At 49.3% G+C, this 10,049-nt stretch overlaps 1 long non-coding RNA gene across 1 annotated transcript; it reads right to left on the bottom strand.

The window, feature by feature from the left end:
• Positions 1-2,849: 2,849 nt before the first annotated feature.
• On the bottom strand, positions 2,850-4,113 carry LOC135512513 (uncharacterized). The gene is made up of 2 exons (XR_010451424.1): positions 3,287-4,113; positions 2,850-3,177 (listed from the first exon to the last, which is right to left on the bottom strand). It is a non-coding gene; the product is annotated as an uncharacterized LOC135512513 (long non-coding RNA).
• Positions 4,114-10,049: the final 5,936 nt, after the last annotated feature.

The raw sequence follows: 10,049 nt of genomic DNA, 5'->3' as shown, positions 1-10,049 counted from the left end.
CAGGAGAACAAGCTGATCAAAAGTCTATCCAAATCCTACGAGACACCGGTGCGGCGCAGTCAGTAATCATTACTGATGCTTTACCCTGGTCTCCTGAAACGTATTGCGGCTCGCATGTCATATTACAGGGGATAGAGACAAAAACCGTACCTGTACCATTACACTGGGTCCACTTAGTGTCAGACTTGGGATCGGGACGTTTCCGTGTTGGTGTAGTGTCTACACTGACAGTATCAGGAGTCAAATTGCTACTAGGGAATGATATTGCTGGTGGTAATGTCACTCCGGTGTTAGAGGTAGTAGACAACCCAGAAATCAGAACTACAGATGAGAAATTGGTTCAAGCATTTCCACATGTTTTTCCTGCTTGTGTGTTAACGAGGGCACAATCTCGCAAGCTAGGAGATGTGGTGGATTTGGCTAGTTCCATTTTTGAGAACGTTGAGGTAGAAGACAATGCCCCGAGTATGCCTTCTGCAATGCCGACAGTTTTTACCCCCGTAAAAACTAAGGCAGGGGAAAACGAAATCGCGCCCCAATTACATGACATTCTTTTGTCTGTCACCCCCGAGAAGGTGATTGAATGTCAAAAAGAAGACACCAGTCTTCGCAAGTGTTTTGCTTCGGTAATTTCCATTAAGGAAGCTAAAATTAGAGAGACCGCCTACTTTATGGAAGCAGGAGTTTTGATGTGGAAATGGGCATCTCATGACACCATGAATGACTGGAGTGAAGTGTGTCAAGTGGTTGTTCCTACACCGTTCTGACAGCAGGTGCTGTCACTCGCCAATGACCAGGCATGTTCTGGACATTTGGGGATCACAAAGACTTGTAACCGGGTCCTTCGTCATTTCTTCTGGCCAGGTTTGAAGTCTGACGTGGTCCAATTTTGTAAAACATGTCACATATGTCAACTCACTGGGAAAGTGAATCAAACAGTTCCACGAGCGCCGCTCTGCCCGATTCCTGTGGTGGGGGAACCGTTTGAAAGAGTGATAATTGATTGTGTAGGTCCATTGCCGAAAACCAGGTCAGGTAACCAGTTCCTACTAACAATAATGTGCAGTGCTACTCGATACCCAGAGGCTATTCCTCTCCGTACTATAACGGCTAAGACTGTGGTGAAGGCACTAGTGAAGTTCTTCTCTACGTTTGGACTCACTAAAGTAATCCAAACTGATCACGGATCTAACTTCATGTCTAAACTGTTTTCAAATGTGTTAAAGACATTGTGTATTTCCCATCAGGTCTCCAGTCCGTATCATCCAGAGAGTCAAGGGGCTCTAGAACGCTGGCATCAGACACTGAAGGCAATGCTACGCAAGTATTGTATGGATACCGGTACTGATTGGGATGAGGGGGTGCCCTTTGTCCTATTTGCTATAAGGGAAACGATACAAGAGTCCTTAGGGTTCAGCCCTGCTGACCTTGTGTTTGGACACACCCCACGGGGTCCGCTGAAAGTTTTGAAGGAGCATATCTTATCTCCTACACCCAGTAGTGCCCCTAAAAATGTTATGGATTATGTCAGTAAGATGCGGGAGAGACTGCACGCCGCATGTGCGTTAGCCCAAAAGTCTCTCTCCTCGTCTCAAAAACGCATGAAGTTGCATTATGACAAAAAGGCTGTTGGCCGTTCATTTGCACCAGGGGATCAAGTTTTAGTTTTATTGCCAATCCCTGGCTCATCTCTGTCAGCACATTTTTCTGGACCCTATCTGGTGGAAAAGAAACTCAATGACACCAATTATGTGATAAAGACACCAGATCGAAGGCGTTCTTCCCGTGTGTGTCATGTTAACATGCTGAAAACATATTATGTACGTGATTCTCCCGACAGCTCCTCAAGTAAGCCGGTCCAGCCCGCCGTCTCCAGTGTGGCTGCGGTGGTGCTGAAGCCTGGCAGGGACCCAGATGTGGATAAGGAGGACGGGTTGGAGTTACGCCATACGTTACAGCAAGGTGAACGCCTATGTAATTCAGAGATGCTGAAGAAGTTACCCTCTCAAATGGAACATTTGGATAATGATCAAACTAAGGATCTTATCCTATTGATAAACAGTTTTCTCAGTGTGTTTCAGGACATTCCAAGTCGCACATCCATCTTGGAACATGACGTGGATGTGGGGAACGCTGTTCCTATACGTCAGCATCCGTACCGCGTTAATGCTAAGAAAAGGGAAGTAATGAAAAGTGAGGTAACTTATTTATTACAGAATGACATGGCAAAACCCAGTAACAGCTCCTGGAGTTCCCCATGTATTCTTGTTCCTAAGCCTGACGGTACATCCCACTTATGTACAGACTATCGTCGCGTAAATGCAGTTACAAAGTCTGATTGTTTTCCTCTACCTTGCTTAGATGACTGTATTGATAGAATAGGCTCAGCTGCTTACGTTAGTAAGTTAGATTTGCTAAAAGGTTATTGGCAGGTGCCTCTGACCTCTCGAGCTTCTGACATATCGGCTTTTGATACGCCAGATAACTTTGTACAATACACTGTGATGCCCGTTGGCATGTGTAATGCACCTGCTACTTTTCAGCGGCTAGTTAACATCGTGTTTGCAGATGTGCCAAATTGTACTGCTTACCTTGACGATGTGGTGATTCATTCATCTACTTGGTCTGATCATCTCTCCACTTTGAAAAGTGTGTTTCAGCGGTTGGAGAAGGCTTCTTTAACCCTCAATTTGGCCAAGTGTTAGTTTGGGAAGGCTACAGTGACTTACTTAGGGAAACAAGTGGGACGAGTTCAAGTGCGCCCAGTAACTGGTAAAGTGGAAGCAATTGTTGCTTTTCCTGCTCCCACTACACGCCGCCAGTGTTACAACACAGAGGCGGATGCAAGATGCAAGCAACGATGGTTTTAATGAATGTAGTTCACAGCAGCAACATGACAGACAGACTGTACTCAGAAGGAATCCGACCCAGGAACTCGGGCGCATCTTCCGATCATAACGTGCTGAGAAAACCAGGGGAGTGTGTCCAGATGAGTAGGAAGGAGCACAGCAGATAATCCACACAAGAGACGAGCACGGACACACGACACAACCTCAGAGAAGAAACAACGATCTGACAACAAGAAACACTGGTAACAGAACATATAAAGAGAAGATAAGTGGTTCCAGCTGGCGCAGACAATCAGGCCGAGATTGGGAAACCACGCCCACACAAACACTGGAGAGAGAGAGAGAGAGAGAGAGAGAAAGAGAGACGGAGGCAGTGGATTCATGAACCGTGACAATACCCCCTAGGAACGCCTCTTGGCGTTCCCAGGCGAATTTACCTGTCGATTGAAATCATCGATAAGGGAGTGATCCAGAATGTCCCTAGCAGGTACCCAACTTCTCTCCTCCGGGCCGTAACCCTCCCAGTCCACCAGGTACTGGAATCCGCGTCCCCTCCTTCTAGAGTCCAAAATACGATTGACAGAAAAGGTGGTTTCCCCATCAACAAGTCGTGGCGGCGGGAGAACCGGGACCGGCGGGTTAATGCGTGCCTGAAACACAGGTTTTATTTTAGACACATGAAAGGTAGGATGAATTCTCCTATACGCCGGAGGAAGCTTGAGCCGGACCGCCACCGGACTAATGATCCTGGTGACTCTGAACGGGCCGATAAATTTGGGGGCAAGCTTGTTCGAAACGGATCGGAGTGGAATGTTCTTAGTAGAAAGCCACACTCTTTGGCCAACGACGTATACCAGGAGGCTTCGACCGGTGGCGATCGGCCTTAGCCTTGGTGCGCGCCCCCACCCGGAGAAGAGTCTCACGGGCTCTGCTCCATGCGTGACGGCACCTCTGGATGAAAGCTTGAGCGGAGGGAACAGTGACCTCGGACTCCGTACTGGGAAAGATAGGTGGCTGGTAACCTAAACTACACTCAAACGGAGAGAGACCCGTGGCTGCCACTGGCAACGAATTGTGAGCGTACTCAACCATAGAGAGTTGTTGACTCCAGGAAGAGGGATTCTTAGAAACCAAACATCGTAACACTCTCTCCAAATCTTGGTTGGCCCTCTCCGTTTGACCGTTGCTCTGGGGATGAAACCCTGAAGACAGGCTGACACTCGCTCCCAGTAACCTACAAAACTCTTGCCAAAACTTGGACACAAATTGGGGCCCCGGTCAGAAACTACGTCCATCGGCAGGCCATGTAAGCGAAAGACGTGATCCACGACAGTTACCGCTGTCTCCTTGGCAGATGGTAATTTAGGCAAGGGAATAAAATGAGCCGCCTTCGAGAACCGGTCCACCACGGTCAAAACAACAGTCTTGCCCTGGGAGGGCGGGAGGCCGGTAACAAAATCTAGCGCGATGTGGGACCAGGGTCTCGAAGGGACCGACAGCGGTTGGAGTAACCCATCTGGGGGTCGATTAGAAGTCTTCCCAGTGGCACAAACCGAGCAGGCCAAGACAAAACTGTGAATGTCACGAGCCATCAATGGCCACCAAAAGCGTTGCTTAACCAAAAGCTAGTGCGGCTGACTCCTGGATGACACGCTACGTTGGAGCAGTGCCCCCACCGAATAACATCGGACCGACACCCCTCCGGCACAAACAACCGATTAGGCGGGCAACCGGGCGGAGGCGTGACCCCCTCTAAGGCCGTTTTGACCCTCGATTCAACCTCCCATGTGAGTGTGGAGACCACTAGGGTCCCGGGTAGGATGCACTCGGGAGTGGATGGGCGTTCGGAATGGTCAAAAATGCGAGAAAGGGAATCGGGTTTGACATTCTTGGAACCCGGGCGATACGAGAGAGAGAAGTCAAAACGTCCGAAAAGAGTGCCCACCGCGCCTGCCTGGAGTTGAGTCGCTTGGCGGTTCTGATATACTCCAAATTCTTGTGATCGGTCCAAACTATAAAAGGTACCCCCGAACCCTCTAACCAATGGCGCCACTCCTCCAGTGCTAACTTCACTGCCAACAACTCTCTGTTGCCAATGTCGTAGTTGCGTTCCGCAGGTGATAACCGATGGGAAAGGAACGCGCAAGGGTGCATCTTGTCGTCAGAAGAGGAACGTTGTGAAAGTACCGCACCTACCCCCACCTCTGAAGCGTCCACCTCCACCACGAACTGACGCGAGGGATCGGGAGCTATGAGGATAGGAGCCGAAACAAAGCGGCTCTTGAGTTTGGCGAATGCAGCCTTGGCTGTATCGGACCACCTGAACGTCACTCTGGGAGAGGTTAAGGCGGTAAGAGGAGCGACTATCTGGCTAAAGTTGCGAACGAAACGCCGGTAGAAATTGGCGAATCCCAGAAACCTCTGTAGGGCCTTACGGGAATCTGGGCTTGGCCAATCCACCACAGCCTTAACCTTGTCGGGATCCATGCGAATACCTTCAGTCGAGACGATGTAACCTAGGAATGGAACGGATTGTGCATGAAAAATGCATTTCTCCGCCTTGACAAAAACTCCATTCTCCAACAACCTCTGAAGCACTCGTCTGACGTGTTGAGCGTGTTCCTGGAGAGAAGAAGAAAAATCAGTATGTCATCCAGGTAAACATATATGAACTGATCAATCATATCTCTCAGCACGTCATTGACGAGTGCCTGGAAAACCGCTGGGGAGTTGGATAGCCCAAAAGGCATGACCAAATATTCGAAGTGCCCTCTGGGGGTGTTAAACGCGGTCTTCCATTCGTCCCCCTCCCTTATGCGAACCAAATGATATGCATTACGTAAATCCAACTTAGTGAACACGGATGCTCCCTGTAACCTTTCAAAGGCGGAGGACATCAACGGTAAAGGATAGGTATTCTTCACTGTGATGTTATTCAACCCACGGTAATCAATGCAAGGACGCAGAGATCCGTCCTTCTTCCCCACAAAGAAGAACCCCGCCCCGCTGGAGAAGAGGAAGGACGAATGAATTTAGATGCCAGAGAACCAGAGATGTATCTCTCCATAGCCTCCCTCTCAGGAACAGAAAGTGAATATAACTTGCCTTTAGGCGGAGACTCACCTGGCAATAATTCTATTGCACAGTCATAGGGACGATGCGGAGGAAGGGAAGCAGCACGGGACTTACTGAACACCTCCTTCAGGTCGAGGTATTCAACGGGCACGTTAGACAAATCCACTGCCTCCTCTAGAAACACAGAATCAGACACAGACGAACAAGCCGACACTAAACAGGACTCAAGACACTTGTTACTCCACATGGATATAGAGTTATGACCCCAGTCAACTCTGGGGTTGTGTTGGGTGAGCCAAGGGTGGCCGAGAACTAATGGTGCAAGGGGTGAGTCCATGAGTAGGAATGATAGTGTCTCAGTGTGATTGCCAGAAGTGATGAGTGTGATAGGTTCAGTGGTGTGAGAAATGTTGGGGAGTTCTTGACCATTGAGAGCGTTGACGGATATCTTGTGCGTGAGTGAGGTGATAGGGATCTGGAGTTTGTGAGCGAGCTTGAAGTCCATGAAATTACCCTCTGCTCCTGAGTCCAGTAAGGCTTGGGTGTCGTGCGTGTGGGTGGCCCATCTTAGTCTTACCGGGAGGAGAGTAGATGATGAGGTCTTCTCTGTGGTGACACCACCCGATAGTAGCCTCATGTTTACTACCGGGCCTGATCTTTTACCGGGCAGGAGTGGATAAAGTGGCCCGCTCTACCACAGTAGAGACAGAGTCCTTGGGATCTCCGCCTCTCCCTCTCTTCCCGGGAGAGGCGAGCTCTCCCCAGCTGCATGGGTTCGTGAGCGGAGGCTGAACTGGCCGTGTTCCCGACGCTGGCATGCCAGCCCTCCGTGTCGTTATACGGTCTGTTAGGGCATGCTCGGCGGCCAATACGACTCAGACGAGCGTCGACCCTCAGGACTAGTTCCACTAGTCCATTTAAACTCCTGGGAAGGTCCAGAACATAAATCTCCTTCTGGATCCGGTCCTCCAGCCCATGCAGGAACATGTCCCACTGCGCCTCCTCGTTCCACTGACACTCAGCGGCCAGAGTGCGGAATTGGATGGAGTATTCCGATACTGAATGGTCTCCTTGGCGAAGGTCAGCGAGTAGTCTGGCCGTCTCCCTACCCGCCACGGCCCGATCGAAGACCCTTCTCATCTCCTCGGAGTGTCTGGAAAGAGGTGCAGCATGGGTCCTGGTTCGCCCACACCGCCGTTCCCCAGAGAGACGCTTTGCCTGATAGCAGTGTGAGTACGAATGCTACCTTAGACTGTTCACGGTTGAAGGTCCGTGGCTGCAATGAGAAATGCATGGAACATCTCGTAAGAAAGGCTCTGCAATAGTCAGGATCACCTGAATAACCCTCTGGTGTCGGTAGCCGTGGCTCTAGCTGGGAATCCGGCTCTGGCGGGGCGGGTTGAACTGCCGGTGTAGGTGGCGCAGCGGAACCCCTCAGATGTTGCAATTGTTGGGTCAGCTGGGATACCTGCGTCGAAAGGGCTTGTACTGCCCGACCTGTGCTGGAGATGTTCTCCTCTTGTTGATCCATTCTCGTGATACTGCGGGAAAGGAATTCGGTCAGACTCGTTGAACTCGCTGCATCCATGGTCTGGTCAGATCGTTCTGTTACAACACAGAGGCGGATGCAAGATGCAAGCAACGATGGTTTTAATGAATGTAGTTCACAGCAGCAACATGACAGACAGACTGTACTCAGAAGGAATCCGACCCAGGAACTCGGGCGCATCTTCCGATCATAACGTGCTGAGAAAACCAGGGGAGTGTGTCCAGATGAGTAGGAAGGAGCACAGCAGATAATCCACACAAGAGACGAGCACGGACACACGACACAACCTCAGAGAAGAAACAACGATCTGACAACAAGAAACACTGGTAACAGAACATATAAAGGGAAGATAAGTGGTTCCAGCTGGCGCAGACAATCAGGCCGAGATTGGGAAACCACGCCCACACAAACACTGGAGAGAGAGAGAGAGAGAGAGAGAGAGCGAGAAAGAGAGACGGAGGCAGTGGATTCATGAACCGTGACAGCCAGTTGCGCAGATTCCTGGGGATGGTAGGGTACTATCGTACCTTCTGTAAGAATTTCTCAATGGTAGTAGCTCCCCTTTCATCTCTGCTTAGTCCCAAGGTACCATTCAAGTGGTCCAAGGACTGTAACTACGCTTTTGAGTCCGCTAAAGCGCTACTTTGTAGTGCCCCAGTGCTTGCCGCCCCCAACTTTGAAAAAACTTTTAAGTTGGAGTTAGAAGCTAGTATAGTGGGGGTGGGTGCGGTTCTCTTACAGGAAGATGAAGACGGAGTGGATCGGCCCGTCAGTTTCTTCTCCCGTAAGTTCAACTCGTGTCAGTCAAGGTACTCTGCAATTGAACAAGAGACGCTTGCTTTATTGCTTGCCTTACAGTTCTTTGAGGTATATGTGGGCTCCAGTGCCTTGCCTGTAATGGTCTTCATGGACCATAATCCATTGGTGTTCTTGAAACAAATGTACAACCAGAACCGTCGCCTTATGCGGTGGGCTCTGATTGTACAAGGATATAATGTACAGATAGCTTATGTGAAGGGCTCGGCGAATGTAGTTGCTGACGCTCTATCACGGGTTTACTAACTGGGGATGCGTTGGCTTTTGTTTTTGCAAAACTAGGTTTGCAATTTTTGTGGCGGGCGTGTTACGTTCCCCAGTTTATGTGTTGTAGTTTGTGTATTTGCATGTGTTTATTTCAGGAAATGGCTTCCTGAAATCCCTCAAGAGGCTGATTGGTCGACTCCATGGCTAATTGGAGAGCTGACCCCGCCCCCTCGTCAAGACGCAGCTGTCTCCAATTACCCATTCATTCTGAAGCTATATAAATGCCAGTGTTCTGTTCAGGAGAGAGATTTGCTGGGAGGTCATTGCAGAGATTTTGCTAGAGAGATTTTGCTAGAGAGATTTTGCTAGAGAGATTTTGCGAGAGAGATTTTGCGAGAGAGATTTGCTGGGAGGTCATTGCAGAGATTTTGCTAGAGATTTTGCTGGGCTGAGAGTTGGTATGTTTTGTGAGTTTGTTGCTCAGATAGAGCTTATTTGATGTCCTTTGTTTGTTTGTGAAATTGTTTAATATTCTGTTTCATTTGTTCCCAGGGGGAAGGGGAAGGCACCTAGGGAGTGCTTAGGCAAGAGGCCTGCGGGCATACATATACCCGTAGCATATTCGCTGTCTAGGCACACTAGGTAAGACCTGGCGGACCACCCCTTTGTATTTTGGTTAGGGCACCAGGTGGTGCTAAATTAGGTAAGTAGTGGGTAGGCAGGTAAGATAGGAGAGGGGGGGCTTTGAGATGTACTTTCTTTGCTTTGGTTCCGTCCAGCCCCTTTTCCCCATATTACCGTGTGAAGGAATAAAGTCCTGGTAAACGGTATCACACTCTGCCTGTTGTCATTCTTTCTTGCACCTACAGTCCATACCTTTTTCACTTCACGGAGAGTTTAGTTGTAGCAGGGTGTTGCGTTCCCTCTTCATAGAGGCGTGCGTAACACACTCAAATAATAACCTCTCGTGTCTCTAAAGAATAACTGATATCTGAAAATATCACGGCTCAGGATAAGACCCAGACGTAGACAGTTCGAATCACAGATGCTTATTGACCAAACAGGGGGCAGGCAAAAGACAGGTCAAGAGCAGGGAGAGGTCCGTATTCCAGAGGTCCGTAATCAAGGGCAGAGTCAGTAAGGTACAGAATGGTAGGTAGGCTCGGGTCAGGGCAGACCGAGGTCAGTAATCCAGGGCAGTGGCATACAGGTACAGAACGGCAGGCTCAGGGTCAGGACAGGAAAAGTGCTCAAAACCGGAAAAACTAGAAAAACAAGGGCTAGAAAGAAACAGGAGTACGGGAAAGAAATACTGGTAGGCATGACGAGACAAGACAAACTGGCAAAGGACAAACAGAAAACACAGGTATAAATGCACATGGATAATGGGGAAAATGGGTGACACCTGCAGGGGGGTTGAAACAAACACAAGACAGGTGAAACAGATCAGGGTGTGACAGAAAATTATTAAAGTTGATAACAGCACTACAGTAGTGTGCACGTTCCCTTGGTAACTTAAAGCTAGAATTGCAGAGGTTCCATTCATACTGAAA

Source organism: Oncorhynchus masou, chromosome 24 (assembly GCF_036934945.1).
Source record: "Oncorhynchus masou masou isolate Uvic2021 chromosome 24, UVic_Omas_1.1, whole genome shotgun sequence".
Lineage (NCBI taxonomy): Eukaryota > Metazoa > Chordata > Actinopteri > Salmoniformes > Salmonidae > Oncorhynchus > Oncorhynchus masou.
Note: the sequence above shows the minus strand (reverse complement) of the source record. Positions and strands in the feature narration are given on the sequence as shown.